Raw genomic sequence first — 16,822 nt, forward strand, 5'->3', positions numbered from 1 at the left:
TTAATGAAACTCTAGCACATGAATCACGACGAATGTATCTTACCTCAATCCATATTTTAACTTTATTAAAATATATATCTTTTGGAGACCCCGAAGTGGCAAAACTGCATCCCCGGCATTCCTTCCACTTTACAAAACCAGTTTGACTCGTATAATCGACTTGGAAAACAGATGTATGAGACATCAGTCAACATGTTTCCTGAAGAACTTTTTTTTTTATTTAAGCCTACGCCCACGGAAGCCCTCCGAATTTACTCAATCCCCTCTCCGTATTTCGATATTAAATAAAAAAAAAATCGTGTTTTAAAGCCATCGGCAAGGCAAATTGCGTTTTTGGTATACAAACAACTTTTATATCTATATTTTAATATCTACATTCATCATTATTGATATTATTATCATTATTATTAATATTACTATTATTATTATCCTTATTATTACTATCATTATTATTAGTATTACTATTATTATTATTGTTGTTGTTGTTGTTCTGCCGTTTGTAATAGTGCTCTAGCACAGAAAAGGCTATAATCCAACATGAGCATGCCTAGGATAACTTTTCCCTTTTTGGTTTTATGTATTAAAAATAGTTTATTGTCTTTAGAACTCTTAAAAGATTACTTTTGTTTGTATTGATATCTTGGAATAGATCGAGGAGAAAATCCTCTACAACTGACATGTCGAGGAGCTGTTGTACATTGAAGAAAGGCCACAGAGCCCTTTATTGATTCCAGTCTATGTTAATTTTAAATATTTCAGAGCCCAATCGGAAGGAAGATGCATTTCTACTACACACAGTAAAGCCTCTTTGCGTTCTCCTCTTGACAAAAACGCCCAAACATAGAAGGCATTGCTTTATATCTCATAAAATAAGTTCGTGTACGTGACGATGGCCTGTCGAAGTTGCCCAACCGGTTATTTTGTTTTGACAATATATATTCAGAATATCGTCTAAATGAAGCCCTCATCTCGAAAAAGGGCACTTATTAAAGGCAGCATTTACATTATATCGAGGAGGCCCTGGCACTGGGAAGAGGGGACTAAAGCTTGTTAAATTTCTTGGGACCAAAACTTTACATTGAACCTTTTTTGCTTTTCAAATTTACATCAAGAAATTTTACAAGCAAATATGAAAAAAACATGAAAAAGGATTGCACTACAAAATGAAGTGTTTTTTGGGTAACGTTTCTTTTTTTTCGTTTTGTCACATCTGCCGGAATTCCAGGGGGTGCTGTCTATGGAGAATAACACACGCAGCACACCCCCGCCCCTTCCAGAAAATCTTGCGGGTGCTTCAGCCCCCGCTTCCCAGTGCCAGGGCCTCCTCTTTATAATGTAGATGCTGCCTTTAATAAGTGCCCTTTTCCAGATGAGGGCTTCATTAAAACAATATTTTAAATATATATTGTCAAAACAAAATAAAGGGTTGGGAAACTTCGACAGGCCACGGTTATGTACACGAACTTATTTCATGCGATATAAAACATTGCCTCCTATTTTTTCTTTTTCAAGAGGAGAACGCGAAGAGGCTTTACTGTGTGTAGTAGAAATGTATCTTTCTTCCGAATTTTTTTTTAATTTAACATAGAGTGGAATCAATAAAAGGGTTTGAGTATTTTAGAGCTTACGTGTGGCTTTTCTTCAATGTACCACATCTCTTCTACATGTCAGTTCAGGATTCATGAAAAAATACTCTGTTTTAAATTATAATTTGCATAATTCATGTAAATTAGGTAATAATAAAGAAGGATATCCCAATCATTTTATGTCAATTTTCTTCCCTGTCTTACCCTAAGTCTTTATTTTCAATTTTAGGGCAGTTCTGGTTAAATATATATTCTTAACTACTTGTTTTCACTATATCGACCTAATATGCAAATTTATACAAATTTCTTGCTTATTTGCATAGATACAGCGTGCCTCTTTGGATGAATCCTTTTCTTTTGACTCAAGAAACATTTGTGCCAAGTAGGACATTTGTACTAAAAAATGCAGCGTTCACCACTTTTTTGTGCAGTTAACAAGTCTACTATTATACATTAATTGAATTTTATACTTTGTTGGACGGATTGCCAGTTTAGGGTATGTAACAGAACATTAATTGGTGTATATCTATTTTTCAAAATCATTCAAAATCATTCTAGCGTAATTATTTTGAGCTCGTTGTAGTTTGGAAATGTCATGCTTCGTTGAGGTTCTCCAAAAATTACTGCAATTATCAAGGTATGGTACAAACATAGAATGATATAAATCAGTTACTGTTTTCTATGTTAGATAAATCTGAATTCGACGTATACATGCAGCATAACGAGAGAGTTTGATTATACAAGTGCATCAATGTGTATGATGACACGTTGTATTCTATTTGTTAAATGTGATTGGAACCAGATATTTTCAGTGCATTGTATACCATACAATAACATTTCTAAAATAGTTTATCATGCAAAATCACATCGAAAGCTCTCCGAAGGTATAAAATACAGCACCCGTTCGGTAGCCAGACCTCATACTTTGTAAAATATAATCAGTGATGTCAAGGTGGCAAGAATTTGTGGAAAAAATGGTCGAAATTCCGATTAATTATCAGTAAGCAATGAATGGTCGTTTAAATATTTATACAACTGTTTGTGAATTCCCTCCTCGAGAATTTTTCCAAAAAAAAATACCAACAGAATCGATATAGCTCTGTAGTTCATTGGTTGTGACATGTCACCACTTTTGTGTATTGGTATTATTGTGGCTGATTTAACATCAATTGGAACACAACCACTTCTAAGTGAAAAATTAAATATATAGGTTAGAGGTCCTGCTTTAGTCATATCAATATTTTTAAGCTCTTTCAATAACTTCTTAACATATTTCTCTTAAACAAAATATCGTATCAACATTGGGTATATTTCTAATGCAAGGATCATCTACATCACCAATATCTGCTTCTGACCTTTGTGCGTCTGAATAACTAATTATGTTTCTTACAGTATTGAATATATGATTGAAAACATTATCTCATGACTATTGTCTATGATTTTACCCTTAATTGTAGATAATATTTCATTGGTTTTAATTGTTTGCAAAAGCTCTTTTATTGTTTTCGATTTTTGTTCCAGATCACTTGAGAAATCTTTAAACTTATTGCTGTAATATTCACGTTTTATATTTGTATTCATATTGCTTATTTCATAACAAATATATTTATATTCAGACCAAAAGTTCATTTTCTCTACATCTCCAATAGATTCAAAATAGTCGAATTGAGATTTGTGAAATTCTCTGTCTCTTCTAAGAATTAAATATTCATTTGTTATCCATGGAGTAGATTTATTATTTTTTCTTATACTAACATAGTTCAATTAACTTATCTTTAAAAGTTAACCATATCATATTAACGTTTTCTTTGTCTGAAAATAGTTCATCCCAGTTTGATGAAGTAAGGTCATCTTTCAAGTTTTCTGTATCATAGTTACGAAAACATCTCATAATCGTAATCTTTGGATAGGATTTCAGTTTATTTTCTTAAAGATTTATATATATATCAAGGAATGATCGCTTTTAACGATATGAACGAAGTAATATATGCAAATCATCATTACTAATGAGATATATTATTTATTATGTCAAATATTGGAACATTGCTGTATTTTGATATGGTCAATTCCAGCGTAACGGACATGACGTTCAGACAAATTTTTGTAATTCAAATGTTTATACAGTAGAATTAGCAGTCTTTTGATAATTGTTACTAAGCTTATCAGACACATTTAAGTATCAGTTACATACACATAAAATTTCAAATCGTTTCGTTGAACAGTTGCGGAGAAATTGCACTCTTTGTGAGCATAACGGACATGACACGAAATGGACGAAGCATTTTTACCTCCTATTGCTTATCAAAATTCCTGTGAATTCTTAGATTGCATGCACCTGAAATTGGTGTTAATTTAACCTTAAGATCATGCTCTATCCATAAAATGGTGTTTAACAACAGTTTTGCAGTGCATTCTGTATTCCTAGCTCAAAATGTAGCGTAACGGACATGACACAGGAAGCGTAACGGACATGACAGTTTCGTCCACTTTTTGTAAGCGAATATAATTATTTTATTACAAGATATGGTACAAGTCTAATTGTTTACATGTTAAGGCTAGAGGTTAGAGACACATATCATAACTGGTAATCTGTAATATCTCCTATTATTTTGCAATTTGAGAGGGGGTCTTTTTGTACAATATTTATAAAACAAAAAAATATTTAGAAAAATTTATTTTACACCGGTTAACAACAGTTAATGAATATTTTCCAGTTACTACCATGCTCCACACCTAATTAAAGGAGAAAAAGTTGATAGAAAAGATTATTTTTTATTCATGCCCTAATATTTGATAATATACTAGCGTAACGGACATGACACCCTTACGAAGTGAACTTAATCAGTACTTCTTAGTTTGAAAATGAAAGAAATATGAATAATGAATGTAATTATGTAACAGCAAAGTACCTTTACTAACACTCTAAAGAAAAATATGTAGATATAATTGGCAGGTATCATTAATTTAATAGCTATAGCCTACATGATAATTTTATATAAAATACAATGTTTATCGTACCACTACGACACACTGAGAAGACCAACTCTCAGTTTTTGTGAGAAGAAAACAAAATTTACCAGACCTGTATAAATCCAAGATGAACATATTATGGAATGTATTGTATGATAAAGAACATGTACTAGTATTAATGTCAGTTTTAAGATTACAAAAAATGGTATTAAAATTTAATAGCAGTACCTGGAAACCGGTCTTTCATTATCGATTATGTATGAGTTGAAAGGTAATCGGAATGTTTGTAAATAGCTTCTGAGATTTTTTTTTCATTCAAAATATAAACTATCATCCTGAGTATAATCATCCTTTCATCAAGTCTTGGATGTTCTAAATCTTACAATCTTGCTTGCTGACAAATGTGGCTGTATCTAATTTCGTTGTATTGTCCGCGCTGCTTGTGTACAATTGAAGATACATCATTCAAATCGTGATTATGGCTGACCAAAATACTATGATGACATAATTTATTGATCGCGCCACATTCTTTCCATGGCCCCTTTGCTTTGTGATACTGCAAAGAAGTGCCACTGTAGATTCATGGATTCATAGAGCTACATCATGAAACACAGATATCCAAATACAAACTTGCTTTTAAATGTGATCCCATGCCATCACTGAAGAAGTACATGTAGAGGTTGGTGAAAGTCAGATACTTTGAAGTAATATCATCAATGATCATGAATTCACAAGTTGGAGTTTTATCATGCTCCAAACTGTCAGTGCAAGAACCTAAGATAATCAAATGTTTGTTCAAACACGAATGATGCAGATTGTGATCTGAGTATGTTGCCAGATCTAGCTGCATCTAATCCTAATATTATGTGGCATACCGTTAATTCTCAGAAAAATCTACCAGAACAAGAGCTGAACTTTCATCATTCACCAGTTTCTAAAAATAGCTTGAATGATATGCAGATTCTAGGAAATATGACATTCAGCTATCCTCAAACAATTGAGACTAAACTCAGTCTGTGACACTGAGCCTAATATTTTGTTTTTGTAAATGTTGCCATTTGCCATATATAAGGCGTCATGTCCGTTACGCGAACTGTCATGTCCGTTACGCCATTTTTATGAAAATGAGAAGTGGTAAGGGAAAATGATTGCTACACATGGTAGGAGGTTTAATTCTAACATAGAATCTGAATCTGCAGTACCTGTAGACAGATTTCCTGTAAGCTGTGATAACTTCAAGTGAAAAACGTAACGGACATGACACTGATAATGGTAAAGAAATCACAAAAATCTGAAGACAGATTTCTGTAAAATTGATGAATGGCATAAAATTTAATGATTATTTTCTGTTGATTTAAACATTAATCAACTATTCAAAAGTTAAAAGAGACCTCTGGGACCTTGTTTGCTTTTAGTAGAGACAAGAAAGATGAATTGTTTAAAAATAGCCACATTTTTTACATTTTGCAATATACTATTCTATTTTTTTGATGATGAAAAAAGTACAAAATTTTATCAATATTGCGATTTTTCTATTTGAAATTGAGACTTTATAGATTACTTTTTAAGAAAATTTGACTGCTTGAGTGAAATCTGAAACTTCATTTTTTCTCTAAAGTGAACATTTTCCATGGAATTGCCCATATCTAAAATAGCCGCCACTGGCCCAAAGAGTATTATTTACAATGGCAATGGCCGGGGCCAAAAAATGACATGATTGAGCATTAAAATGCAGATTATTAAGATAAACGAGTGGAATACTGACTAAAAACATAAATGTAAATATGCCATTTATGTTGTAAATGTTGTATTTTGACATTCAAAATGGCCGCCATAGCCCCTATATTAATCATGTACAATGCGAATAGAGAATTTTCACACGAGTAAGAAACATAAAATGCATGTAATTGTGATCTATGAATAAAATATTGGCTGACAACATGTTTTATAGCAAGACATATCATTTCTTTTGTCATGGATGAGATAAATACTGTATTATTAAATTCAATATGGCCCCTGGAGGCCCTAATAGTATTATCTACAATGTGAATTGGGACGTATAATTTTGTAAGATTTTGGATTTGCTTGACTATGACATCCATATAATCCTGTTGTATGAGTAAAACGTTATTTGAAAACATTTTTTTTTAATCATCGCATTTCTTCTTCCATAGGGGTGATAGATATTGTAATTTATTTTGACATTCAAAATAACCTCTACAAGCCCTAAATGAATTATGTAACATGCGAACAGGGAAACTAATATTCACAAGAGTGAGAATCATAAAATGCATATAACTGTGATGTACGAGTAAAGATTTTGTCTTAAACATTATTTCTAACTGAAAACATTACATATGGGTCGTGGACATGGTGGAGGTAATAAATGCTGTACTTTGAAATCCAAAATGGCTGCCATAGGTCCTAAAAGTATTGTGTACATTGCAACATGGGACATATAATTTTGACAGAATTGGGCTTTGCTTGACTCTAAATATTGCATATAATTGTGAATTGTGATGAAAACTAGATATATCATCATAATGTGTAATTAAGGTGATAAATTCAGCATTTTTAAATTGAAAATGGCCACCATAGGCACTTATCGTATAATATACAATAATTGGGTGGAGACAAATAATGTTCACAAAATTGGCATACGACAGTCATTTTGAATGTTAAAATACAGTATTTATCACCTAAATTACATAAGATATGATATATTTTGTTATAAATCATGTTTTCAGACAATATTCCACTCATACATCACCATTTGACCAAGCAAAGCCAAATTCTGTTCAAATGATTTGTTCCCATTCATATTGTGTATACTAACGTAAGGGACTGTAGCGGCCATCGGACTTTAAAATAACCGTATTTATCACCTAACTGGCAAAATAAATTATATATCTTAATAGAAATGATGCTTTCAAACAATATTTTACTCACAGATCACTATTACGTGCATTTATGGTGCTCACTCCTGTCAATAATGGTTTCCCACTTTGCATTGTACATAATACGGTTAATGTCGATGGCGGCCATTTTGAAAGTCGAAATACAGTATTTAACACAAACTTGAAACCTGAATGATATATTTTGTTAGAAAATACGTTTTTAGACAGTATCCAGTTAATTTATCACATATATATGAATTTTAGCGCTCAATCTTGTGATTTCTTTTCTCCAATTTCTCATTGTGCATAATACTTTTCGGGCATTAGGCAGCTATTTTGAATATCAAAACACAACATTTACCACATACATAGCATATTGATAATATATTTCGTTAATAATTATGTTTATAGGTAGTATTCCAATTGTTTAATCTTCATAATAAGCATTTTAGTGATCACTCTTGAGAATTTTTTGGCCACCATTGCAATTGTACGCAATACTGTTTGGGCCAGTGGCGGTTATTTTAGATATCAAAATACTGCAATTTTCCCATATATGACATTACAAATTATGTATCTCGTTATTAATGGTGATTAACATATATTACTTCGTTCATACATCGCGATTTTTTGCAGTTTGGTGCCCATTTTTGTGAAAATTAGTTTCCCCTATTCATATTGTACATGATAGTGTATACTATGGCCTATGGCGGCCATTTTGAATATCAGGAAAATAAATATTTTATTAAAAATTATATCTTAAGATTGTATTTCACTCCTGCCACACAGTTTCATGCATTTCACAGCCAATGTGCGGACAGTTTTGTGATTTTCATGGGTAATTTGCATATTTTGGCGGCCATATTGGATTTTGCCAATTTGAAGAAAATGTTCAAGGTTACACGAGGGGCATTATTCAGATTCGTAATCAGCACCCTGGAATTGACAAGAAACCATCAAAAAATATTGTATATACAAAAAAAACAAGGTTATGCCTCTTCTGTCCTGGACTATTATCCGATATAAAAACAAGATCAATTAGTGTTTCACTATATGGAGTAATGCGAGTTGGCTTTGTGATCACTTGTCTAAACTGAAGGGAGTCACACAAGTCTGTGATTTTCCGAAACAAAAGGTTGTTTGTTAACATATTCATGTCTCATGTGATTAGCATTTTATTACTTATATCACAAATGTTTTCAATGTTAAATTCTAATTCTTCAAACACATCTATTGTTGCCTTGGGAGGACAATACAAAATACCTACATGTACTAGGCATGATTTCTGGTTGCTTATTAGGATTTCTATCCACATTAATTCTAAAGAATTATTTTCAAGGGCATTTCTCCTTTTGTATGTAATATTTGATTTAATATAGCAGCCAACACCACCACCAGATCCACAAGTTCTATCGTTTCTCTCTAATTTATACATCCATTTATATCCATTGTCCAACCAGGTGTCAGACATTGAAAAAATATCATATGGATAAAATAAAAAAAAACTCTATTTCATCTTTTTTATTCCTTAAACTCTGAGCATTAAGGTGTGATATTTTAATTCTTCTTTCTGTTGGAAGTTTATGTGTTTGAAATTTTGAGTTCTCGTTAGAATTATCTTGGGAATCTCTTGTTAGATGTACATTTACAGTATATCCTTTTGAGGTGAATTTTCAACGTAAAAAGGAAAATCATTCATAAAACACTTACTACAAATCCAGTCAATCGTCGACATGAAAATATTATCTAAAGCATTTCCACATTTCAAATGAGACCATTTCGAACATTTACCACAAAGGATAACTTTCTGATCGTTTTTAACGGACTTATTACAAGAAAAGCATGGGAAAGCTGGGTTCATAATCTGAGCGTTACGTTCATATTTGTCCTAGTGTAGTTTTCATGAGTGTACAGTTTTCCCCTTTGGTTTTCAGAAGTGATAATAACCCATCTTTGTGTTGACTTCAGAAGGGCTTTGACTCTACTAACAGTTGTATATACCTTCGATATCAGATCAGGTTTGTTAGCAGGGATTGATGATGTCTTGTAAGGTCTTCATGGATGAAGATCCTGGTTCCTTTTAACTTTGTTCTGTTACTGTAGATCATTTTCCTGACGTTAGAACGAGCGAACTTCAATGTAATGGCACGAGGCCTGGCACCTTTTGACATTCCTGCATGATCGCGACTTGAGACGATGACTCCGATCGATATCGGTTGATGTTAGATTGATGCCCAGCTTCTCGTTGACCACTTGTCGTCTGACTTCGTCCGTGTTTTCGTCTTCCTTCTCTGGAATGCCGTGGAACCGGAGACAGCTTCGACGACTATATTGTTCCTGGATTTCACTTAAAGATTTGAGACTCGTGATTTCTTTCCTAAGTTCATTGACCTTTTTGCTCAGAGATGTTATTTCGCCCTTTTGATTTTCAAGATCCAATTTAACAGCGTCGTAGACTAATTGCGTAACATTGTCTACGATCACGTCAACAATAGCATCCACGAGCCTTTTATGAGTCTCCTCGGCACAACCAGCTTCAACAATAGATTTCTGAAGAAGATTTAAACTAGTCTGAATTCCTTTCTCCGATGCCCGTGATTCAGTTGAGTGCCCAGCATCTCTATCACTCGGTATGTTGGATTCTGCAGCGTCCGACTCCGACCCACAAGGGTTTTGGGCAGATCCCGTTGAACCTGGGTTACTCCTCGTGTTACATATATGAATAATTGTAAAAGAATTTTAAAAGCAATTACATTCATCTATTAGTTATTTCCCTTTAAGGATAGCCAAGAATTGTAAAGAACATTCCAGGATGTCTTTTTATTATGCAGGCCTTGCCTATTTAAAGGCCAAGGAGTTTTATTGTTGAATAAGGAAAAGCCAAACAATAGAATTGTATTGGTAGTGGAAATGAATAGGCTTAGGTATTTTGTTTACACTGTTGATTTCAATGAGGTCATTCAAGAGTGTTCTGGATTTTGACTGCTCCTGAAAGGAGAAAGTTCTTTTGGAAGACAATTCTAGAAGCTTGTAGATTAGTCGAAATTTGAGAATGATCTAGAACACTTGTAATTAGTATAAAGCTGCAGATTTTTCAAGATGATCATCACATCATCACATCATATTAGATCACTTGATCATCACATCATATGAGAGCAGGAGATCACATCACATCATATGAGATCACTTCACCAGATCAGATCAGAGCAGTTTATGCCCACCATCAATGAACTGTTTGCAGTTATTTTGAGAGAGAAATTATCAGTTCTCATCGAGATCATCAACATCATCAACCTGTTCAATGAACACGTTTCAACCCATGGATTGCTGAAATTGACTGTTAATCATCATCAACATCGTCTTCACGGACATTTCAACTCGTTGCAGTGACTCTTATTATTCATCGGACTTCAACATCAGTTTCATCATCGCCATCATTGTGAATTTTCGCCAGTCAACTGGGATTTTTATCATTTGGATTATTACTTGGATATAGCATCATCACTTCGGGATTTTACATCGGACACTTCAAGAGATTTATGTAAGATCATTATTTGTTTTATTTTATGTATAATTATTTCCTGTAATAAAAAAAAGGAAAATTCAAACTTTATATTTAAAAATCTTCTGTTATTTGTTGCAGTATCGTAACAAATAATTTTGGGGGCTTGTCCGGGAAAGGAAACCAAATTTGTACGAGCCAAGGCAATTTGAAACGAAAACCAAATTTGTATAAGACAATTTGAAACTAAAAACAGTTTTTCAGGAAACGAAAGCCAATTTGAGACGAAAGTCAGTTTGAAACAAAAGCCAATTTGAATCGGAAACATTTTGGAAATTTTTGGAAAGTTCTAGAATATACTGTACTGTGTTATTACGTGCTTGTATTTGTGTATATTCACTATGGCTACATTTGATGTTGAAGAATTTCTTGCAATGACAGAATTGTCATATGATCATTTGAAGTCACTGAAGAAGGATGATTTGATAACAGTTTGTGATCATTTGGGTGTATCTCTAGCCCCAGGATTAAAGAAGGCAGAGATAATTGATTTATTAGCTAGTCACATGAAGCTTACAGAGAAATTGGAAGCTTCTATCAATATGTCAGAGGATGCTCAGATCCAACTGGCAAACATTGAATTGGAAAAGGAAAAAATCAAAGAAAACCTTGAGAAGGAAAAAATCAAAGAAAACCTTGAGAAGGAAAGAATCAAAGAAAACCTTGAGAAGGAAAGAATCAGAGAAAACATTGAAATGGAGAAAATGAGATTGGAGTACCAGTTGAAATTGAAAGAAATGGAGTTAACTCATGCAAATACTAATACTAACTCTGTTAAAGATAAATCTCCCCAAGGCTTTGATGTGGCAAAGAACATTCGCCTTGTGCCAAAATTTGATGAAGAGGGAGTTGATACATATTTTGTGTCATTTGAAAAAGTGGCCAAGAGACTGAATTGGCCCGAGGAATACTGGACTCTTCTCCTCCAAAGTGTTTTTGTTGGAAAGGCTGCAAAAGTCTATTCTTCGCTCTCTGAAACGCAATCATGTGACTATGCTACAGTAAAAGAAACAATTCTCAATGCATATGAGTTGGTACCAGAAGCGTACAGACATAAATTTAGGAACATGCAAAGACAAACAGGCCAGACGTATGTTGAATTTGCTAGGGAACAAGAAATGATGTTCGATAAGTGGTACAGATCACTGAAAGTTGACAAAGATTTTGTTCACCTTAGGGAAGTTGTCCTCCTAGAAGAATTCAAAAAGAGTCTTCCTTTTGGCATTAAATCTCACTTAGATGACCATAGAGTTACTGAAGTCAGTAAAGCAGCCATAGTAGCTGATGAATTTGAGGTCACACATAAAGGTAGTGGAGATAGGCCTCCTTTCAAGAATTATTGGAAAAAGAAAGGTAAAGGGTCATTTGAATCCCACAGTAAACCTAGTGAGGGAAAATATGCAAGCAAGGACAAAGACACTAATAAGGATCAGGCTATTGGGGGCACAGAATCAACCAAACGGTCTGAGAGTCGTAGTTCCAAAATTTGTACTCATTGTCATAAATCGGGACATTTGAAAGAATCATGTTGGAAATTGGTTGGAATGCCAACCAAAACTAAGAAAGACATGGGTTTTGTCAAGCAAACAAGTGTTCCCTCGATGGAGTTTGTTCCATCAGAACCCAATCAAGATGTTGAGAGTGTTTCTCTGGTATTTGCTGATAAAGTCAAGCAGGTTGATGAAACTTTTAGAAGTTTTTTGCATGATGGTGAAGTATCCCCTTGTTCGACTGGTGCTGCTGGTAGGTCAGTGGTGATCCTTAGGGATACAGGGGCTGCACAGTCCCTGATGGTGCCAGGTGATTCGGCTCTTCCTCTGGAGAGTTCAGAAAAGGCCAACGTCTTAGTTCAAGGCATTGGCCCAAATTTCATGTCGGTCCCTTTGCATAAGGTCGACTTAAAGTGTGACCTAGTTAGTGGTCCTGTGACTGTTGGTGTCGTTCCAGAATTACCCATGAAAGGTGTTGATTTCTTGTTAGGTAACGACTTGGCTGGAGATAAAGTTGTTGCATCTCCAGTGGTTTCGGAAAAGCCCGTTGAGGTAGCTGAAACTGAATTGTTGCAGGAAGATTTTCCAGGGATTTTCCCGGATTGTGTTGTTACTAGGTCTCAGACTCGTAGAGCTGAAAAGGATGATGCGGAATCTGCTGATGTAGAGGAGAGTACTGATGTCTGGTTAGCTGAAACCTTTTTCAAAGATTTGAATGGGGATAGTGTTGAAGGCTCTGTTGCTAACAATGATAGTTTGTTTAGTAAATCCTCCCTTGTACAGGCACAACAGGCAGACCCAGAATTAAAAAGCTTGTCACAAAAAGCATGTTCTGAGGCTGAGGCTGATAAGATTCCTGAGTGCTTTTATGTCAAAGATGACATTTTGATGAGGAAATGGAGACCTCCCCGGAGACCAGCTAATGAAGATTGGTGTATAATTCACCAGGTTGTAGTTCCTCCTTGTTACCGCACAGATATTCTGAAAATGGCTCATGATTTACCTATGGCAGGTCATGTCGGTATTCGGAAGACAGAAGATAGAATTATGAGGCATTTCTATTGGCCTAAGATGCACAAAGATGTTGTGCATTTCTGTAAGACATGTCACACATGTCAGATTATTGGTAAGGCACAGCCTTCTATCAAGCCTGCTCCATTGATAACAATTCCTGCATTTGATGAACCTTTTACTAGGGTTCTTGTTGATTGTGTCGGACCCTTACCCAGAACGAGGTCGGGTCACAGATTTCTCCTGACGATTATGGACTTGTCTACACGGTTTCCAGAGGCGATACCTTTGAGAAGTATCACTGCAAAGACAGTGGTGCAGGCGTTAGTGCAGTTTTTCACTAGGTACGGTCTGCCGAAGGAAATTCAATCTGATCAAGGGTCAAATTTCATGTCAGGAATATTTCAGCAAGTTATGAAGGAGTTGGGAATAAAGCAGATCAAGTCCTCTGCTTATCACCCACAGTCCCAAGGAGCGTTAGAACGCTATCATCAGACTTTGAAGACCATGATTAGGGCTTATTGTGAAGACTATCCCGATGACTGGGATAAAGGGATCTCATTCCTACTGTTTGCAACCAGGGATTCCCCGAATGAGTCCACAGGTTTCAGTCCATTTGAATTGGTCTATGGTCATGAGGTTAGGGGTCCTCTAAAGCTTATCAAAGAGAGGTTTATGGTTCAGGATGATGATGTAAACCTTCTAGACTATGTGTCAAAGTTTAGAGAAAGGCTCTCAAAAGCTTGTGATGTGGCTAAGGAACACTTGAAAGAGTCGCAGGGAAAAATGAAAGCTCAAGCTGACAAAAATGCAAAAGAGCGAAGTTTCAAGCCTGGAGACAAAGTATTAGTGTTGTTGCCTTTGCAAGGTGAGCCCTTGAAAGCTAGGTTTAGTGGTCCCTACATAGTCAAAAAGAAATTGAATGATGTCAACTATGTGATCAGTACCCCTGATCGAAGAAAGTCTCAAAGAGTTTGTCATGTAAACATGTTAAAAGAATACTTTGAGCGAGAGGCTAGTCAGCCAATAGGTACAACACAGGTCAAAGAAGAAGAAAAACATGTAGATGTACATGAAGAATGCTATGGAAAGACAGATAATGAATTGTCTTATACAGATGTATCTAAGAACGAACCATGTGGTATAAAGTTGTCTAACTCAGAGATGTTAAGAAACATGGATGAGGCATTAAAACACCTGCCTGAAGATCAGAGAAATGATATATCTGGCCTGTTAAGAGAATATGAGAATGTATGTAAAGACAAACCAGGTCGTACACCTTTAACTGTACATGATGTAGACGTAGGTGATGTAAGACCTATCAAACAGAATCCTTATAGGCTCAATCCAAGCAAGTTGGAAATGGTGAATAAGGAAATACAGTTTATGTTAGATAATGACATAGTCGAACCGAGTCAGAGTAGTTGGAGTTCTCCCATTGTAATGGTTCCAAAGCCAGACGGCTCTCAGAGATTTTGCATTGATTACCGGAAGGTAAATGCAGTAACTAAGACTGACTCGTATCCAATTCCTAGGTTAGAAGATTGTATTGATAGGGTTGGATATTCTGCCTATATCACAAAGATAGACTTGCTTAAAGGATATTGGCAAGTGCCACTGACTGACCGAGCCAAAGAGATATCAGCCTTTGTCACACCCGAAGGCTTGTTTCAATGCAAAGTCATGCCTTTTGGAATGAAAAATGCACCAGCAACCTTCCAAAGGTTGACAAATCAAGTGATTGCCGGACTTGACAACTGTGTCGTATACATAGACGACATCCTAGTATACAGTGATACTTGGAATGATCATCTGAATCATTTGCGAGCACTGTTTGACAGGCTGGACAAAGCCAATCTAGTAGTGAATCTGATGAAGAGTGAATTTGCCAAGGCAAAAGTCACATATCTTGGTCATGTGGTTGGTCAAGGGCAAGTGCTACCAAGAGAAGCCAAGATACAAGCTATCTTAGACTTCCCAATTCCCACAACTAAGAAAGAATTGCTCAGATTCTTAGGTATGAGTGGCTTCTACAGGAAATTTGTTCCAAATTTCAGTACAGTGGTTAGTCCTCTGACAAACCTGCTGAAGGCAAAAGTGAAGTATGTTTGGTCTGACGAATGTCAAAGATCATTTGAGAAATTAAAGGCCATTTTGGTGAATGAGCCTGTTTTGGCAGCTCCAGACTTCACAAAGCCGTTCAAAGTAGCAATTGATGCATGTGATGTTGGAGTAGGAGCAGTATTGCTCCAAGAAGATGAAGAAGGCATCGAAAAACCAGTGTGCTACTTCTCTAAGAAACTCAATCGGTTTCAAAAGAAATACTCAACTATTGAAAAAGAGGCCCTGAGTCTTGTACTAGCCCTTCAGCAGTTTGAGGTGTATCTAACCAATGGAGAGATTACAGTCTATACAGACCACAATCCTCTTGTGTTTTTGGAGAAATTCAAAACAAAGAATCAAAGACTGTACAGATGGAGCCTAATGCTCCAACCATTCCCTTTGAAAATTGTACACATAAAGGGAAAGAATAATGTAATTGCTGATGCTCTATCAAGAGTATAAAAAGTGAAATTATTCATGATTTTGACCAAGTGTGTCATTTGAAGAAAACATCTTTGATGTTCATTTATTTTAACATGTTCGTTAAGTACTATATCTTTGTACACGATAACTGTAAATGATTTATCAAGATGACTTTGAACAGTTAAAAGAAAAAATAATCATAAAGAAACCTTTACTACGGTAAAGCTTTCTTTTCCCCGGTGGGGGAGGTGTTACATATATGAATAATTGTAAAAGAATTTTAAAAGCAATTACATTTATCTATTAGTTATTTCCCTTTAAGGATAGCCAAGAATTGTAAAGAACATTCCAGGATGTCTTTTTATTATGCAGGCCTTGCCTATTTAAAGGCCAAGGAGTTTTATTGTTGAATAAGGAAAAGCCAAACAATAGAATTGTATTGGTAGTGGAAATGAATAGGCTTAGGTATTTTGTTTACACTGTTGATTTCAATGAGGTCATTCAAGAGTGTTCTGGATTTTGACTACTCCTGAAAGGAGAAAGTTCTTTTGGAAGACAATTCTAGAAGCTTGTAGATTAGTCGAAATTTGAGAATGATCTAGAACACTTGTAATTAGTATAAAGCTGCAGATTTTTCAAGATGATCATCACATCATCACATCATATTAGATCACTTGATCATCACATCATATGAGAGCAGGAGATCACATCACATCATATGAGATCACTTCACCAGATCAGATCAGAGCAGTTTATGCCCACCATCAATGAACTGTTTGC

At 35.1% G+C, this 16,822-nt stretch overlaps 1 protein-coding gene across 1 annotated transcript in view; it reads right to left on the bottom strand.

Moving 5' to 3' along the window:
• The window catches only part of LOC121414380, a 31,829-nt gene extending 22,395 nt beyond the window's left edge, over positions 1-9,434 (bottom strand). Inside the window, exon 1 of the mRNA XM_041607538.1 lies at positions 9,401-9,434. The gene's annotated coding sequence lies outside the window, so the exon portion shown is untranslated. The remainder of the gene's footprint in view (positions 1-9,400) is intronic.
• Between the last annotated feature and the right edge of the window lie 7,388 nt (positions 9,435-16,822).

The sequence above is a fragment of the Lytechinus variegatus genome, chromosome 4 (assembly GCF_018143015.1).
Source record: "Lytechinus variegatus isolate NC3 chromosome 4, Lvar_3.0, whole genome shotgun sequence".
NCBI lineage: Eukaryota > Metazoa > Echinodermata > Echinoidea > Temnopleuroida > Toxopneustidae > Lytechinus > Lytechinus variegatus.